The 18,100-nt window shown below is 43.9% G+C and overlaps 1 protein-coding gene across 7 annotated transcripts in view; it reads right to left on the bottom strand.

Annotated features, from left to right (window-relative positions):
• Positions 1-18,100, bottom strand: part of MGAT4C (MGAT4 family member C) — a 586,007-nt gene that overhangs the window by 373,317 nt on the left and 194,590 nt on the right. For 2 of the 7 annotated variants that reach the window (XM_053254491.1, XM_053254494.1), the window contains exon 1: positions 15,978-16,067. The exons of 4 other annotated variants lie outside the window; for them this stretch is intronic. The gene's annotated coding sequence lies outside the window, so the exon portion shown is untranslated. Of the gene's footprint in view, positions 1-15,977; positions 16,109-18,100 lie in introns of those variants that run through there. One more of the 7 variants, XM_053254488.1, reaches the window with a different exon arrangement.

Below are 18,100 nucleotides of genomic sequence, written 5' to 3' on the forward strand. Positions count from 1 at the left end.
TGAATTGGGGTGGATGGCATCATCACAAACTATGCCACTGAGGTGTCCCTATGTGTCCTACAACTGTTTCAAATTTGGTTCAAATTGTCCAGGCATTATGAAGTTGATGGAGAGGGTGAGAGAGCATGAGCACACTGGGTGATCTCATAAGATTACTAAAGTGGATGACTCCCCCCTTTTACCTTTGTGGATGTCTACTTCTTTTTTTGTGGAAATGGATGTCTACTCCCCATTTAACCACACCCGGGCAGCATCTGAGGGGGAAGAGAAGCTTTCTACTGCTGTTCCTACAGACGCTGTCTGGTAAACTTTCCTATTGAGCATTGACTTACCAGATAATAGTGAGGAGCAGCAGTAGCCACCAACACTTCACTTGGCAGTGAAGCAATTTTAACTTTTCCATGTCTTGCCCCCAGCCACTGAAAATTTAAAATGGTGCCACCACCAAGAGTCCACTGCTACTCCTATTGTCCACTATTATGCAGTAATCAATAAAAAGGCTTATGGGGTGGAGGTGGGCACCAACAGATGTTTCAGGGGTTGTGGGTCAACATCCAGGGTCAGCTTTCAGGTCATGAGCTCAACTTGGTTGATCCCTAACACCACCTCTAAACCTCAGGGAAAGCAGAAATCTGCAAGATGACTAACTTAGGTGGCCTGCATTCTCCAATTCTCTGCAGTGTTAGGAGGGTGGAGAAAGAGGTCTACCCTCACAGGGAGCCTGGAGACTAGCTGCATTGAAGACTTGCCATGAAACACAGTGTGTGGGGAGGGGAGGGGGGAATTATTTTCATTACTCTCCCCGACTCCCGGAAAGCACTTTTTGCTGCTAGAAATATGTCCCTGAGAGTTGCACAGCCCTGAGAAACATATTTCTGATGCTGAAATGTGTCTTTTGCAGGGAGGGGAGAGAAATAGAAATTTCTTCTCTGTCCCACCCTCTGCTTCTCTTACTCTACCCTCCTAACACCATGGGGAATGTGGGCCATTGTTTATACTGAGAAGGCTCTTAAAAGTTAGACAGGATGCCAGCATCACAAAGTCATTCTGTAGAAGAGGTGACCTCTGTGACTTCAAATACTGAGGGCACTGTTTTCAGGAATAACTTTTTTTTTTAAGCATTCAGAACATCTTGAGATTTATTTCCAGTATTTATTGCACAGGAATGTCATGTATCCTCCATATTCCCTCCCCGTTCCATACTGATTTTTAGCTATTACTTTTAGACTAAAGCTAAACTTCAGGATAGTCTGAAGAAAACCATCATGCAGTCCCCTTTCAATATGAGTGCAGTCAGGTTAATGAATGTACAGCAAGAGAAAAGGGTGGGGATCGTGCCAGTGTTAATGATGCCACAAGCACAAGGCTGACAGATTTTGTGTGTGTGGAGGGGGAGTTAGTGCAGTGTAGTCAAGCATCAAATGTATGGTAAGCAGATATCCAATGGTCACAGGAGAGTTGACAGCTTGAATTACTTAGTTATAATGAAGATAAATAGTGTTCCAGACATGGACATTTATTGCACCCTGAAGAAAAATTGACAATGAGCTTGTTGCCAGGCAACCCCTGTTCAGCATATAAGACATCTACTTCCTGTGATTGGATTGCTATCAATACTTGAAAAGGAGGGGGCATGGTATTTATTCTTGGCTTAAGTTGCAAGAATGTGACTGGGTGGAGGGAACATACTGGGAACGCACCTCTAACATAACAGAAAGCTAAGGTTTTGTGTTTGAGCAAATAATCTCCCCACTTCCCATCCTTGCCAAAGAATTTGAGCACATTTGGGGAAAGAATTCTCCTTTCTGTGGGAATATACAGTATTGGAGATTTGTTTTAATACACTGCCAGCTGTTGTATTAAGGGAAGTGTTGTCACATTGATTAGTGTGTGTGTGTGTGACAAATAAACACTTCAGAAAGAGAAAACTGGCCAAATGCATGAGGACAAGTTTATATAAAACTGGAGCACGAACCTCATATGAAGAATGTGATCAATGTGCCACTAGCATGAGCCAGAGGAGAGAGTGGGGGGAAGGGGATGCATGGAGGGTTACTCCAGCGCTGTTCACCCTCTCCCGCCCTCCAGGCCTGTAGCCAGTCTAAAAGCTGGAGGGGGGCAGCCTATCTGGAGCCCATCAATCTTAAGTGCAAGCAACCTACTGTTATTTAAATATATATATATTTATCAAAAATTCAAGGGGTCAGAGAAAAATGCAGGGGGGAGCCCCCTACCTCCCCCCACAATCGACCTATTGGTCTGCCTCCCTCTGCATCTCGTAGGGAAAGGAGAGTTTGTACTAGCTCATCATTGGAGGGCTCCTTGGAGGAAGAGGGGGATATAAAATGAAAAAATAAATAAATAAATAATAATCATTATGGTGAGGAAAAAACCAGTTTCATGGACACTGTCTGTTAAATCCAGTGTCTGTAAGACCAGGGACTGCAGAATTATGGTGTGTGCGTGTGCATGTGTGTGTTTGTGCATGTGTGTGGAGAGAGAGAGAGAGAGAGAGAGAGAGAGATGGGGGAATAGTGTAGGGTACATCAATACTGGGACTGTGTCTGGAGTTTGTAATGCTACTTTCCAGTTTTTTTTCTGGAAACTGGAAGCTTCTAACTTACGCTTCCACTGAAAATCTCTTAATATTATGAATTAAAGCGATCTGAATAGCTAATACCCCCTTATCAACTCTTGCAACAACGTAAAGCAGAGTTGTCTTGTGTAACGACACCTTTCTCCATATTGGATTTATTAAGATCACCAAGTATCTTGGACACGGTGTGTTTCATTTTTCCACCATGCACTTCAGTTGGCATCTAAGTGACCTCTAAGCTATTTTAATTAAATCATCAGATTAAACAACATACACACAGAATGGTGGGGGAGTTTCAAAGGGGATGGAACACCCTGGGATAATTGAACCCTTTATGGTAGGAGAATGCTTAGAGGATGAAGCAGCACATGTTGGGACTGTGCAGCAGAGGCTGAATGCATGGTGTGTTAGGCTACATTCCTGCTGCAGAGTCAGCCCAGCATCTACCAGCTTTTCCAAGATCAGGGCAAGTAGAGAAATACAATGGTTGGGAGAGAAGCAAGGACAACTTAGGATGGCATGGAAACAGGATAAGAAAGCCAAAAATTGATCTGCCACAGATCTGAAGGAAATGAGACATGAATAGGAACCTGGATGAATGTGGGGGTGGAGTGAGAAAGAAAAGCGGAAAGGAAACAGAAGTGTAGGAGGCTTAAATATCATTAGACCTGCCTCAGCTTGTTAAAAACAAGTTTGTTCACTCTCATTTCAAATACATTCCGGATTTCAGTCATCATAAACTGTCTAGTCTGTAAATTATGACAGAAGGATAATTTCCTTCCTATGTTTTTTAACTAATACCTCATAAGATGATAATGTTTTGTCTTTCCTGAAATAAAATTATCCTAGCTTTTTACAGAGAAATGTCAAGTTGACTATTACTCATTGGGAAAGGATTAACTCCTAGAAAAAGTGGGACATTTTCCAAGGGGAAATTGGTCAGCCAGCTGCAAGGTGTGTACAAGAATTTCAGAACTAAGCCATTGGCCATAATCCAGGTGATGTTCAACCACAGCAGATGGCTTTATTATAGCCAGTATGCCTCAACTCTGGATTCTTAAATGTATATCTCGAAGAGTAGTTCTTGGCAATCCCCTTTACATCAGCTTCAATGTTAGTCTCCAACAGTAGATATTAAGACATTCTTATCTGAGCACATCGCTGTCCTTGGCTTTAGACTTCTAGCCAAGACAACTCCACAGTTTTAGACTTGGCTTAAGACCAAGTCCAACCCCCTGGAGTTACCTTCACTCTCCATAACAACATGCCATTTGGTGAAGTCAGCACAAGATAATCTCTCCTTAAATGAATCTTACAAAAAGTCTGTCAGAGTGGAGATCCCTCCAACAGAGCTCTTTAAACCTGAAGTGCTAATTGCTTAGTAATGAAAAATTCAATCACTGGGCTATTAAAACCTTAAGTGCTAAGCAGATGGATGGAATCCAAGCTATTCTAGCAGAGACAGACAGCAAGTTTTGCTTGAAAAACATATAGGAGATGATGTGTGCCAAAAAACAACAACACACCACTTTATCCAAAAGCTGTTTTGAAGGTTAGAGAGGATGCTGTGCTACTTCTGCTTTTTAAGGTTACAAGCAACTCCACATATTTTTTTCAAGGTTGAATGCTGGTTTCCTGAAAGATCTTCCACTTGCCCTCTCACATCACAACTGCTTCTCACAATGGAAATACTGTAAAGATGTCAGAGTATTAGTGACTACAGTATATCCTGGAAAAAAGAACACCCTGGTGCTATCTCTCCTGCCTTCAAGCACTACATTTGTGTCAGGGGATCTTGTGCCACAAGAACCCCCGCTTTCCGCCAAAGCTTCGCAGCAGAGCAGCTCTGCGTGGACTTGCTTAGCAGGCTTGCAAACTCTGACTCCTTCACCTTTGCGGGAAATCTCCTGCATAACCTTTCACCTCATTCCCCCCTCCCCACTCTGCTCTCTGCCCTGGAACACTCCTTTGCCATCTTAAGCCACAATGATCCTGGGGGTGGGCACAGAGAAAGAGAGAGAGAGAAACTCTGGATAGCATGCAACTTCACCCCATTCCCCAGCAAGGTTCCACAGGCTGCTTCCATCCCAGAGAATGCCTCCCTTCCCACCCATCCCCTCTGCCTCTCCCCACCCATCACTCAATCCTGGGACTCAGAGAGAGATGATTCCCTCCTTCACAAGAGCCCAGTGGGAGGGGATGGGGAGGGGCAATGGGGAAAGGGGGCAGGGGGGAGCAGCAGCTGCAGAGGAAGTGAGCAGCAGTTAGGGCTCGCTGCGTGGGAAGCTTGGGGAGGTTGTTCGCACACGTACCCACGCACCTTAGAGGAAACAGTGGTCATGACCCGGCCACGCAAATGGCCAATACACATGCGCAGTCAACTCCAAAATGGCCACTGCCAGTGCAGAGAGGCCCGAAACAGGCCGTTTGAGACTGTGGGAAGCTGGTGGGGAAACCTCTGGATACACAAATCTCATGGCCGCAGCAGCACAATTACCACAATGGCAGTAAGTCCGCCAATTTTTTTGGTTCATCCCTGAGCCAGTCCCGAAACAATTCAGACTCACACTGGACTAGGCCTGGCTCTAGTGTACACAGAACTGGACCGGACCTGGTTCAGTTTGAGTCTGGTTGTACTCAAACTGAACTGAGTTTTCCAGTTTCGTGCATATCCCCATTTGTGCAGAGCTGGAAAGGAGGACAGTTATTGGCCCTATGGCCAATGGCTGGGGTCAGGCTGATCTTCTTCTCAATAATATTTTTGTTGAGATTGTGGATATGATTTCCCAGCAGCCCTTCTTTATTTGGCTCATGACTAGGACCAGGGCTGGCCCTTCCATGAGTCAGGATGAGGTGGTTACCTAGGGTGCACAGAGAGGCACTGCCCACATCACCACAGACACCACCCCATAGGTTTTGTTGCCATCAGATGCCAGCCCCCACTCACCCCACTGCAGCACACTTTTCCACCCACCCCAGTGAAAGCTAGGAAAGCCCCTGATCCTCCTGCCTGGCTTGGTGGCATAGTATGAGAGTTCTAACCTACCACTGCCTCAGCACAATGGACTTAGAATGCTGGGCATCTGCCTGCAGATGGGTGTGTGTGTATGTGTCATATTTGTTGGAATTTTCCCATGGATTTTGTCTCAGTTTTTTGTGGGGGGCGTGCTTGTCTATGTTTGAACATTTCTATGTACTGGCTTGGGTGGAGTCACAGTTTGTTTGTCTACTCTTTACTTGCCGACTTAAATTCAAACTGAGAGGTTCTCCCTCTCACTGCATAAGCGACTGTTAGTCTGGTTATTGTTTTCTTAGCCTATGTTTAGTTAGTAATAAATATCAAACTCTTGTTTCTCAGTTAAAATTGTTTCCTGTTCAATTACTTATAGAGATAAATAATTTATCTGCAACAATATTGCCCTTTGCCTCAGGCAGCAAAATGCCTTGAAACGTCTCTGACTATGGGCCAGAATGTCCTTCTCTCTCTCTCTCTCTTTTTTTTAGGGCACCTGGTACAGCAAAGTTCTTTCTGGAAGTGAGGGGGGAAGCAGGCTAATTCAGCAATATGTGAACCCAGCATTGACTGCCATGATATAAAGTACCTGTTTTATTTTTCTTTGTGACAGAGACTGCTGTCTATCCATTCCCAGGTCACATGTTACTGCTACTCACTTAAGTAGATCATTCATGAACCGGAGAAAGTATGTAGCCAATCTTAACACATGGTCTTTGGAATGTGGCCAAATTCCAAAGCTGCAAAAAGCTTGAGGTTTTCTACAACAGTGGTTCCCAACCTGCGAGCCTCTAGATGTTGCTGAACTACAACTCCCATCACCCCCAACTACAATTTATTGGGGCTGGGGATTATGGGAATTATAATTCAGCAGATCTGGAGGCCCCCAGGTTGGGAATCACTGGTCTACAATTCTGATTCAGGCCTATTTTATATTAAGCTAAAGAACACAAACACACAGAAGCTATTCTCATGAGTGAGCAAAACTGGGTTAAGGGGGCCCAGCCCAGTTTTGATCACTTGTGAGAACCACGGGGCTCAAGGGCAAGCCTGGTGGCTCCATGGTGGCAAGCTCGCCTAAACAGTCACCCTCTTAAATGAGGTTAATGGAGTGAGCACGCCATTAACCTAATTTTCTGGATCATGTGGCTGCTTGTAGTCATGGTGGACACATTTGGGGGGAGGAGGGAGGATCCCAAAAATGCACCACACACTTGCATGGGGCATTACTGGGGCTCTGGGGGTGGGGTACGGTGCAGCGGTGCTTCCCTTCACCCAACCCCCAAAGCTGCTGGGTGAGGTGGGGGCAGATGGAAGGAGAGCCCGCCATTCATCTCAATCCACTCACCCAGGGACTCAGGGAGGGTAAGAAGGTAGGTCTGTGGGAAGGTAGGAGCTTTTGGGCTTCCTCCCCGCCAAAAGTATAGCTCTTCTCGCTTGAATGTGAGAATTGCTTTGCAGACTGACATCCTGACAACAAAGTGCCAGAAATCCATGAGAAGTGCTGGTGCTTTTATGCAGGAAGGGGGCAGTTTTTGTCAATCTCCCCTGGCCCTGTGACCCAGAAGTGGTTCCCTGAAAGCTATGTGATCCTCAGAGATCCACTTCTGGGTCCTGGTTGTAACCTGGCCTCTGTTAGTGAGGGTTTCTGCTTGAAGACTTCTTTTCAATTTGAAATTTTACACTCTTCGACCATCCGCTGCACCTTGATACATTAATGGATTGCTATACTTTTTGAAAGTCTAGTAGTATTGGGTCAACAAATCTAGTATTGGCTTGTTTCTGATAAAGTTTTTAAAAGAACAGCCAACCTTGCTAAAGTTTCTGACAGACGGAAAGAAAATACTTTATTCCTCTTCTATCTTCAGAACCTCATGACAAGGATTTTTTAAAAACTTCTTCGATTTATACTGCAACACTCAGCTTAAATCCCGATTGAATAATCACCTGATGGTGTACCATGGGAAATCAACTCATTCCCCACAACTTTCCTCAGGCTTGAAAATACCAGTACTTTGGGTAGACAGTTGCCAAGCCTCTTCTTTTTAAGAATTAAATTCTTCCTACTTGTTTCTGGCAAGTTCTACAGTTAGAGTTTATCAAATACTAAGAAGAGAGTAAAATGTAAAAGTGAACAGTTTTCAGCTATTAAGCCCACATATAACATTTTTGAATTGTTTGATGTAACAGTCCTGTGGGCTTTTGTTCAAGGGGGAGTAAAAGCTTTTTGCACATCAAACGCTAAAGATAATCACAACTGGCTTTAGTGAATGGTCATTTGAATGACATTCTGAGCTAATTACAGGCACCCAATGACTGCAGCATCAGACTGATTGATTGATTGATTGATTGATTAAGTGCCATCAAGTCGGTGTCAACTCTTAGCAACCACATAGATAAATTCTCTCCAGGATGATCTGTCTTCAACTTGGCCTTTAGGGTCTCTCAGTGGCGCATTCATTGCTGTCATAATTGAGTCCATCCACATTGCCGCTGGTTGTCCTCTTCTTCTCTTTCCTTCAACTTTTCCCAGCTTTATGGACTTCTCAAGGGAGTCCTAATTCGCATAATGTGTCCGAAGTATAATATTTGGAGCCTGGTCATTTGTGCCTCGAGTGAAAATTCTGGATTGATTTGTTCTATGATCCATTTGTTTGTTTTCCTGGCTGTACACGGTGTCCTAAAAAGTCTTCTCCAGCACCAAAGTTCCAAAGCGTCAATACTTTTTCTTTCTTCTTTCAGTTTTCGCATCCATAGAGTGTCACAGGAAAAACCATTGTCTGAACTATTTTAATCTTTGTAGGTAAAGACACATCACAGCATCTAAATGTCCTTTCCAAAGCCTTTATTGCAACCCTACCAAGTGCTAGTCTGAGGTGTATTTCTTAACTACTGGATTCTTTACTGTTGATGGCCGATCCTAAAAGGCAGAAGCTATCTACCACTTCAATGTCTTCTTCATTATCAATTCTGAGGCTGGTTGCTGTACCCATTGTCATTTGTTTAGTCTTCTTTAAATTTAGTCATAGTCCTATTTTTTCACTGTGCTCCTTAACTTTCATTACTAGTGCTTGCAGATCATCCACATTCTCAGCTATCAGAATGGTGTCATCAGCCTAGCACAGGTTATTGATGTTTCTTCCTTCAGCTTTAAAACCACACTCATCTTCTTCCAATCCAGCTACTCTCAGTATATGTTCAGCATATAAATTGAATAAATAAGGAGAAAGTATACAGGCTTGTTGTACTCCTTTGCCGATCTGGAACCAGTCTGTTTCACCATGTTCCCAGGCGCGTAACAACGATAGGGCAAGGGGAGACAGTTGTCTGGGGGCCCCACTGCCTGGAGGAGCCCCCCAGAGGCACCTCACGTGACTCCCCATTGCCCCCTGCCCAGCCCCAAGGCTCCTCAACCACTTGCCCTCTTTGCCGTCTCTCCAGCTTGTTCTCCTGGCCGGCAATCGAGCAGCAGACACGCTGCAAAGAGCTCCTTTTCTCCCGCCTCTTAGCTGATTGGCGGGTGGGCGGGGCTTCCACGGAGGCCTCCGTGTAGGCCGCAGTGAAGCCTGAACTCCAGTAGGGCCCAAGCCAGACAGGAAGGAGGAGGCAGCCAGAGAGGCCTCCACTGTTCTCTGCAGCAGAAGACCCCCTGCTGCCAGGTAGAGTGTGAACTCCTTTTTGTGGTTACCTTCCCCACCCGCCGCACCCGGATATATAGGGATCTGCTTGCCATAGGGCTTTGATATGGGGGGGGGGGGACTGAGAAGTCTCTGAATATTTATTTTTAAACAGCTTGGAAAATTTGCTGGCTTAAAAAAAACTATCTAAAAAGTCCTATAAGTGGCTTGTTTCATGGCAGAAAATTGCAAAAACTTCTGGAAGAAACAGTATTATATTTATTTTATTCATTCATTTATAAATGCACTTATGTTCAAGTTGTTTTGCAACCCAGAAGGTCTGAGTGAGAACTGTGAAGCATGTCTTCTGCTTTTATTTTATTTTATTTTTCTTGTGTGTGAACTGCTCCCCAATAACTTGCAGGGACTTCAGGGTAAATCTGGCCAACATGTGAATGCAGCACCTCTATTCCAGAGGAGATGTGTGTTAAAGGGCTTTAAAAGCCTCGTGTGAAAAACCTCCTGGAATCAAACTTGACTGAATTGGTTCAGAATTCTGAGAAAACAAACATAGGCTCACCCTGCATGGTTGAAAGTCTCCTTGGCTAATCTGCAGCGAGGGGCCCATTTTAATCATTCATCTTTCTAGTGTGTTCTAGGCATTAAAAGTAAAACAAATGTATAGTACTCAATGTATATCACTATATATTGTGACGTGTGCGTGTGTGTATTCAGTGAAATGTATTTCCAGGCAGCATACTGATTTTGGAATATCAGACTTAAATCCTTGGGGGCCTGGGGTGTGCGGAGGCCCTGGACTTTGAGTGGGGGGGCCCCATTTTAAAATCTTGTCTCTGGGCCCACTCCAACCTTGCTACGCCCCTGCATGTTCCATCTGGACTATGGTTTCCTGTCCTGTGTATAGATTTCTCATGAGAACAATGAGATGTTCTGGGACTCTCATTTTCCTAAGGATATTCCACAACTTGATGTGGTCAATGCAATCAAAGGCTTTTTTGTAGTCAAAAAAGCACATATTGACTCTCTTTTTTGTATTCTTTGGCTTTCTCAATTAACCATCAGTAATGATGTCTCTTGTTCCTCAGCCTTTTCTGAAACCAGCTTGAACATTCGGCATTTCCCTTACCCCTGTTGGATGATCCTGAGCATGTGGAATTAAGGATATTGTGTGATGGGTGTGCAATCTGTTGAGTCTCCTTTCTTTGTCATGGTTATGTAGACTGACCTCTTCCAAATTGTTGGCCACTGTGTCCCTCTTCAAATCTGCTGGCATCGTTTGGTTAGAGACTTGACTGATTATTCTTCTGTTGTCTGCCATTTATTTAGCTATTCCATCAATTCAGCTTCAGCTTAGATGACAGCAATGTCTATTTCTGGAGGTAAATGAACTTAAAATAGTGGTACTTATGCTGGTAGCCTCCAGGCTTGACTACTGGGGCTGCCTTTGTACGTAGTCTGTAAACCACAATTGGTACAAAATGCGGCAGCCAAATTGGTCTCTGGGACAACTCAATAGGGACACATAACACCAGTTTTAAGGAAACTGCAGTGGCTGCTGATATGTTTCCGGGTGAAATACAAAGTGCTAATTATTACCTATAAAGCCCTTAACGGCTTGGGTCCAGGGTATTTGGGTCCAGAGAGCGCCTCCTTTGTCATTTTATTTATTTATTTTATTTATCATATTTCTATACCACCTGATATGTATATCACTAGGCAGTGTACAAAATTTAAAATATTTAAAAGTCACAAATTAAAATACATGACAATAAAAATAACAGAATAAAATTATTAAAACAAGTTATTTAAATTTAAAGCCTGAGAGAACAGGAGGGTCTTGAGGTTCTTCCTGAAAAGAAACAGAGAAGGAGGCGCTCTTATTTCAGCAGGAAGCTTATTCCAAAGCCCTGGGGCAGCCACAGAAAAAGCCCAGTCCTGGGTCACCACCAAATGAGTCGGTGGCAACTGTAACCAGACTCTGCAGAAGATCGTAACAGGTGGCAGGAATTATGACAAAAGAGAACCGGTGTTATGTGGTCCCTTCATGTTGTCCCAGAGACCAATCTGGCTACCGCATTCTGTACCAATTGTAGTTTCCAGACTACGTACAAAGGCAGCTCCACATAGAGTGCATTACAGTAGTTAAGCCTGGAGGTTACCAGCATATGTACCAGTGTTTTAAGGTCATTCACCTCTAGAAATGGACGTAGCTGATGTATCAACCGAAGCTGATAAAAAGTGTTCCTGGTCACCACCTCCACCTGAGAAGCCAGGGAGAGCTTTGGGACCAGGAGCACTCACAAGCTACATACCTGATCTTTCGGGGGGAGTGTAACCACATCCAGAACAGACAGATCTAAACCATCTGTTGGGTCCTGGCCGCCCACAGTAGGTACCTCCATCTTATTTTGATTTAACTTCAGTTTGTTATCCCTTATCCAGCCTATTACTGCCTCCAGGCAAGCATTTAGGGAAGATATGTCATTTCCTGATGAGGTCGGCATGGAAAAGTAAATCTGGATGTCATCAGCATATTGGTAACACCCAGCACCAAACCTCCTGATTATCTCTCCCAGTAGTTTCATGTAGATATTAAAGAGCACTGGAGACAGTGGGACTCCACACTTCAGTTCTCGCTTAGTGGAACAACAGTCTCTAAGTGACACCATTTGGAATCTGCCAGAGAAGTAGGAGCAGAACCACTGTGAGACAGTGCCACCCAATCCCACCTCCCCAAAGTGGTCCAGAAGGATACCATGGTTGATTTGCTGGCCAAAAGCACCAGCAGAGTCACACTCCCTCTGTTGATAGCCAGTTGGAAATCATCCATCAAGACGACCAAGGCAGTCTCAACCCCATAGCCCACACAAAATCCCGTTAGAAATGGGTCTAGATAATCAGCACCATACAAAACTGCCTGGAGCTGAGAGGCCACCACCCATTCAACCACCTTGTCCAACCATGGAAGATTAGAAACAGGTCTGTAATTAGCTAACTCTGAGGGATCTAATGTAGTTTTCATCAAGAGTGGTCTAATAATAGCCTCCTTAAGATGAGGAGGCATCCTACCCTCCCTCAGAGAAGCATTTATAATATTAACCAGACTCCCTCTGATAATATGATTATCCAATGCAATAAGCCAAGTTGGGCAAGGGTCAAGAGAACAGATTGTAGGGTACGCAGTCCAAAGCAGTTGTCCACTTCCTCAGGAGTCACAAACTGAAAATGATCCAATCTAATCCCATAAGAGGAGTTGCTGGACACCTACACAGTAGACTCTGCAGTAACTGTGGAATCAGCTTGTCCCGAACCTGAGAGATTTTATCTGCTAAAAAGTCATTAAAGACGTCACAGCGAGTGACTGATGGTTCCAAGTTTAAATTTGGGGGGGGGGTACATACTACCCCCTCATAACCCTAGACAACTTGGATGGACATGAATTTGCGGAAGCAATGCAGGCAGAAAAGAACTGCTTCTTTGCCGCCCGTACTGCCAGAGCATCAGTCTTCAAATGTGCTCTGTATTGTGCTCAATCAGATTCGCACCGAGTCTTCTTCCACTTGCGCTCTAATTGTCTACCTCACTGCTTCAGCTCCCGTAACACATCTGAATACCATGGATGAGTCATGAACCCTGCTGACAGTTACGATCTTCTGGGGAGGTATGGTTATGGTTGCCACTGGTGGCAACCCAGGACTGGGCTTCCTCTGTGGCTGCCCCGGGGCTCTGGAATATGCTCCCTGCTGAAATAAGAGCATCTCCTTCTCTGTTTGATTTCAGGAAAACCCTCAAGACTCACCTGTTCTCACAGGCTTTTAATTAGAATACATTTTAATAATTTGTTTTAATAATTGTTTTATGTTGCTCTTTTTATTTCTGTTTTTATGCTACTGTTTTAATTGTTTTGTATTTTAATCTGTGCTGATTTTAAATTTTTTTATTGTAAACTGCCTAGAGATGCATATATCTGGCAATATAAAAATATGATAAGTAATTAAGTAAATTACTGTAGCCTTCTGACTTGGTAATGACTGGAGTGCTGATCTAACTTCATCTTCTCGTGCCAGAGGTTCTTGCAAGTAGGGAATATCTTCTAGAGTATGTTGGATGTTGACGTCCCTGCTTTACAGATTTTCAGTGTACTCCTTCCATCTCTGTTTGATCTTCTTTGAATCAGTTACTATCTGTCCTTTGGCACCCATTAACATTCCAATTCAAGGTTGGAACCTCTTTCTAAGTTCAGAGATCTTTTGGAAAACTTGCCTTGTTTATTTATGTATTTCCATCCTCAAGGTCTTTACAGATGTCATTGTAGTACTGTTCCTTATCTCTTCTAACAGCTTTCTGAAATTCCCTGTTAAGGTCCTTCCTGAGGGCTTTATCTTTCTTGACTTTGGCTTCTTTCCTCTTCTTGGCAATTTCCACCATATATTCTGAAATCCATTTTGCTTTCTTCTGTTTCTTGGTCTTTGGCAGTCTCTTTTCACATTTGTCCTTAACAACCTCCTTGATTTCTTTCCACAGTTCCTCTGGTTCCCTATCAATGAGTTTCAGAACATCAAAGTGGTTCCTGATGTTCTCCTTGAAAATGATGGGTACATTCTCAAAATCAGGGATTCTCAACGTTGGGTCTCCAGATGTTATTGGACTTCAACTCCCACAATCCCCCACCCCAGTGGCCTTTGGTTGGGGATTATGGGAGTTAAAGTCCAATAACATCTGGAGACCCAACATTGAGAATCCCTGCTCAAGATCATATCATGGAAGCTGGATAGTTTTGTTTTTTCCTCTTTAGCTTGACTTGAACTTGCACATGAGCAGTTTTTGATCAGTTCCACAATCGGTCTTTGCTGCTATAACTGAGCTCTTCCTCCTCCTTGGAAGAAGGGGGAGAAATATTAAAACTATACTCCCTGAAGTAAGCAGGAAGCACATATATAACTAATTATTTTAGTTCTGCTTGGGGGCAGTGCGAGGAGGAGTCCCCTAGGAATCAAATCGACTGGACCAGCTTGAGGAGCAGCTGTTCTAGTCAGTAAGACCAAAACAATACGTTACAGGCAGGGCAAGAGGGGCTAGAAGAAGCTCCCTTCTCTGAAGATTTCCTTGGCTACTGGTAAGGCTGGCTGATCCTTTATTAACTTGTTTGTATTGGTTGGGAGTGGGGCTGCTCCTCCAGCTTTTACTGACCAGCCACCACTGGGAGAGACAGGAAGAATTTTTAGAGGCGTGGAAATGAATTGGCCAAACAGGAAAGCTGCAGTACCTTGGGAACTGACGTAACCTGTTGCTGCTGACTGATAGAAGTGATAACTTTTCAACTCCATTTAATGCTCAGCTTGTATAATTGTAAAGAAACAAGATATTCCAAAGACAACATAAGCCACCAGTGATCTCTGCTCCAAAGGAAACTGAAACCTGAGTAGTGCTACACACCTGGAACTTCTCACTGACTGAAGAAGTGGGGTTTTGAGCATTTAAAAATACAATGTTGTGTGAGCAGTGAGAGAGGCAAAATTAACTGAGGAAAGGAAGAAGAAATAAAAGTAGGGACAGCACAACGCAAAACAAACTTACCATGTACCCTTACTTGGGATCTTTACCCACAAGAAATCAAAATATTGAATAAGAAATGTTGGAAATATTTGACCCCCTGTTCTTCCTGGGGCACTCTGGAAAACAGTAAGAGTCTGATCTTATGAAGATTGCTTTTCTCCAACTGTACATCTTCCTGCAATGCACCACCGAATGAATAGATGATAGCTTTCAGAGTTTGACACTGGCCAGAAAGATTAGCAGTACTGTTGACATTGACAAATTAGATATATTAATCCTTTGCCATAGGGATTCCCACAATGGTGGATGAATAATCTTAAAGCAAGGCACCCACACTTCTAAGTCTGTTGAAAAATACTGGCATGAAATATATAATACTGGCATCCAAATCCAATACAAGTGTGAGTATAGTTATGGCAGAACACTGAGTGATTTGTGCAGACATACCTTCAAGAGGATGCTATGCTTGGCAAGCACATGAAATCTGTTCTGTAACAGTGGCAGGCCTGTTATTATTCTTTTGTGTCTCTTTCCCCCAGTAACCTCCTTATCAACGAACACTGGTGGTAAACCAGAACGGGTATTCATTACCTCAGCTGTAATGCTATTAATAAATCCACTCTAGATCATGCTGTAAATCAGTAGCTGTCATTCCTTATGCAGTCTTTCATGTACTACAAAGAGGATACTGAGGATCCTCCTGCAGTGTTTAAAAGAAGCTGCAAGAGAGAAAGACTCACATATACTCTCCCCACGCCTCTAGGACTCATTTGAAATGGAACAGGAAAGATGCAGTTTAAATCACACATGATCTGGCTAGAAGCATCCAATATGAATAAAGCAATTTGGAGTGGGGGGACAGAGTGACATTCAAACAAGTTTAGCATTGCCAGGTTAAAGAGTGAAAACTCATGCAAAGATGAAGCCTCAAGAGCAAAGAGAGCAATAATTTACTCTACTCTCCTTGAGCAGATTTTAAAAGATTATGTGAAAGAATTCAGCTACTACAAGATGGGTATACACAGAAGGAAGAGCTAGGTCTATCATAATTCCATAGTCACATTTCTTCATTGTAAACCAGTAGAGGTGAAGAGGATGAAAGCAAAGTGGAGGTGATTAAGAACATGAAAATTGCTTGATGGATCAGCCCAGGGATCCATTTAGTCTCACTTACTGTCTCCAGCTGTGGCCAGTTTCCTACTTCATATCATCTGATCAAAAATCCTCTTTCTGATCCTTATCCTCTACAAGTGTGCATGTTTTCTCTGCCCTCATACCATATGCTGCCCCTTCTCCTCGAATTGGCTGAAAAAAAATGAAAGCAGAGAACCGGGTTCCCAGATGGCATCATCATCAAGGAAAGACAAGGCACTCTAGGAACACTGCATGGTGGCATCTCACAGGCAAATTCTTCCCTGCCATTTCTATCAAGGACAATATAAGCTAGAGACAAATTAATTATTTTCTGAGGCTGTTCTCATGAGCAGCTAAGACTTGGCTGCCCGTGAGAACCCATGGAAGTCGAGCAGTTCCTGCCTACGGAGCACACTGGTTAGCTGAGATTAAAGATGCAAGCACACCCTTAACGCAGGCTAACTGCTCGTGTGTGTGAGTGCCGGCTGCTCCCAGCTGATGCTGGCACAGGAGCAGGCTCCTGGCCATTGCCAGTGGATTCCTACAACGCACCATGCACTTGTGCTGTGCATTGTGGGATTTTTGGGTGCCAGGGGCACATGTCCTGACCCTCGCATCTCTGTGCTGCCTGGGGCAGCAGTGCACCATCTGGGCTTACCCTGACCCGCACACCCAGACCTGGAAGCCAGATCATCTGTGAGGAAGGTGAGCTTTTGCTGCTTTCCCCAGCACCCGCCCTCAAGCATCTCATGTGATTGTGAGAAAGGACTCTGTCTTAAAAAAAAAAAAATCACTAGAATGTTAGGACAAGCAAGGAAATTGACCAGAAGCTTCAAGACAAACAAAATAAAATATTGTTTTAGGCAACACATAATTAACTTACACAGCATATTGCTACACAATGTTGTGTTAGGTCCAACCCCCCACTTTTAAGATTAGACATCTACATGGCGGATAGGTCTATTGATCATGATTTACTAAAACAGAACTCCAAATTTAGAGGCTCACAGTGATGGAAATGAAGAAAAAAGTATGGGAACAGTCCTGAAGGCTGGTAAAATAGGGTGGGGTGGGTTAAACAAACCTGGAAGGCAGCAAAATGATTCTGTCCCTTGGGAGCTCACTGGCTGCCACCAGTATCCCATTCTGCATCTCTTCATTGTGCATATCTCCATATGTTTTACTGAGGTGGTCATCCACTGGTTAAAAGCCTATGACCATCCATACATGTGTAACCTACTCCTGTAACCTGTTACGTGTTAATATTTTGATGTCTACCTATGGAGCTTTACATTGCTCCACTCATGAACTTCCAAGTTGAATAACTTTGTCCACACACAAGAAATAACTCAGAACGGCATTCCCAGCATGCCTTGGGTCTGCAAGGGGGACTCGTTTTATCCTCCAGTCCTTACTTAATACCTAATTGGGGAATTCAGGAAGGTGAACCAGCCCAGAAAAAGTAAGGAGAGGCATGCTTACATCCATTTAAGGTGTAACTTCCTAAGAGGCAGTTATTGGCACAGGTGAAGGGAAGATGATTCAAACTGTCACCACAAGATGTGGTGACAGCCAACAACCTGGATGGCTTTAAGAGGGGTTTAGATAACTTCATGGAGGAGAGTTCTATCAACGGCTATTAGCTGGAGAGCTATAGGCCACCTTCAGCCTCAAATGCAAGATGGCTCTGAATACCAGTTGCAAGGGGAGTAACAGCAGGAGAGAGGGCATGCCCTCAACTCCTGCCTGTAGGTTTCCAGCGGCATCTGGTGGGCCACTGTGTGAAACAGGATACTGGATTAGATGGGCCTTGGGCCTCATCCAGCAGGGCTGTTCTTATGTTCTTATGTTAAACCATGCTCTGATGGCTTACTAGTTGAAAAGGGACCTTGGTGCTTTTGCCCTAATTGACTCTGAGGCTCATTGGCTCAGGGGTTTATGACATTGATGGGACAACCTCAGTACATCTTTCAGGCAGTGACACCACTGATCTGATGAATAATAGGAGATACCATTTTCTGCTGCCCTCCTTGTTTGGGTAACCCACTCTGGCTTCACTTTGGTAGCAAGTATAGCAACACTGAAGTATGATAGGAAGTAGGCTCTAACTACTCAAGAATGCTGCAGTTCAGATAATGTCTGCAAATGTAAGTTGCAGTCTAT

The sequence above is a fragment of the Hemicordylus capensis genome, chromosome 5 (genome assembly GCF_027244095.1).
Source record: "Hemicordylus capensis ecotype Gifberg chromosome 5, rHemCap1.1.pri, whole genome shotgun sequence".
Classification (NCBI taxonomy): Eukaryota; Metazoa; Chordata; class Lepidosauria; order Squamata; family Cordylidae; genus Hemicordylus; species Hemicordylus capensis.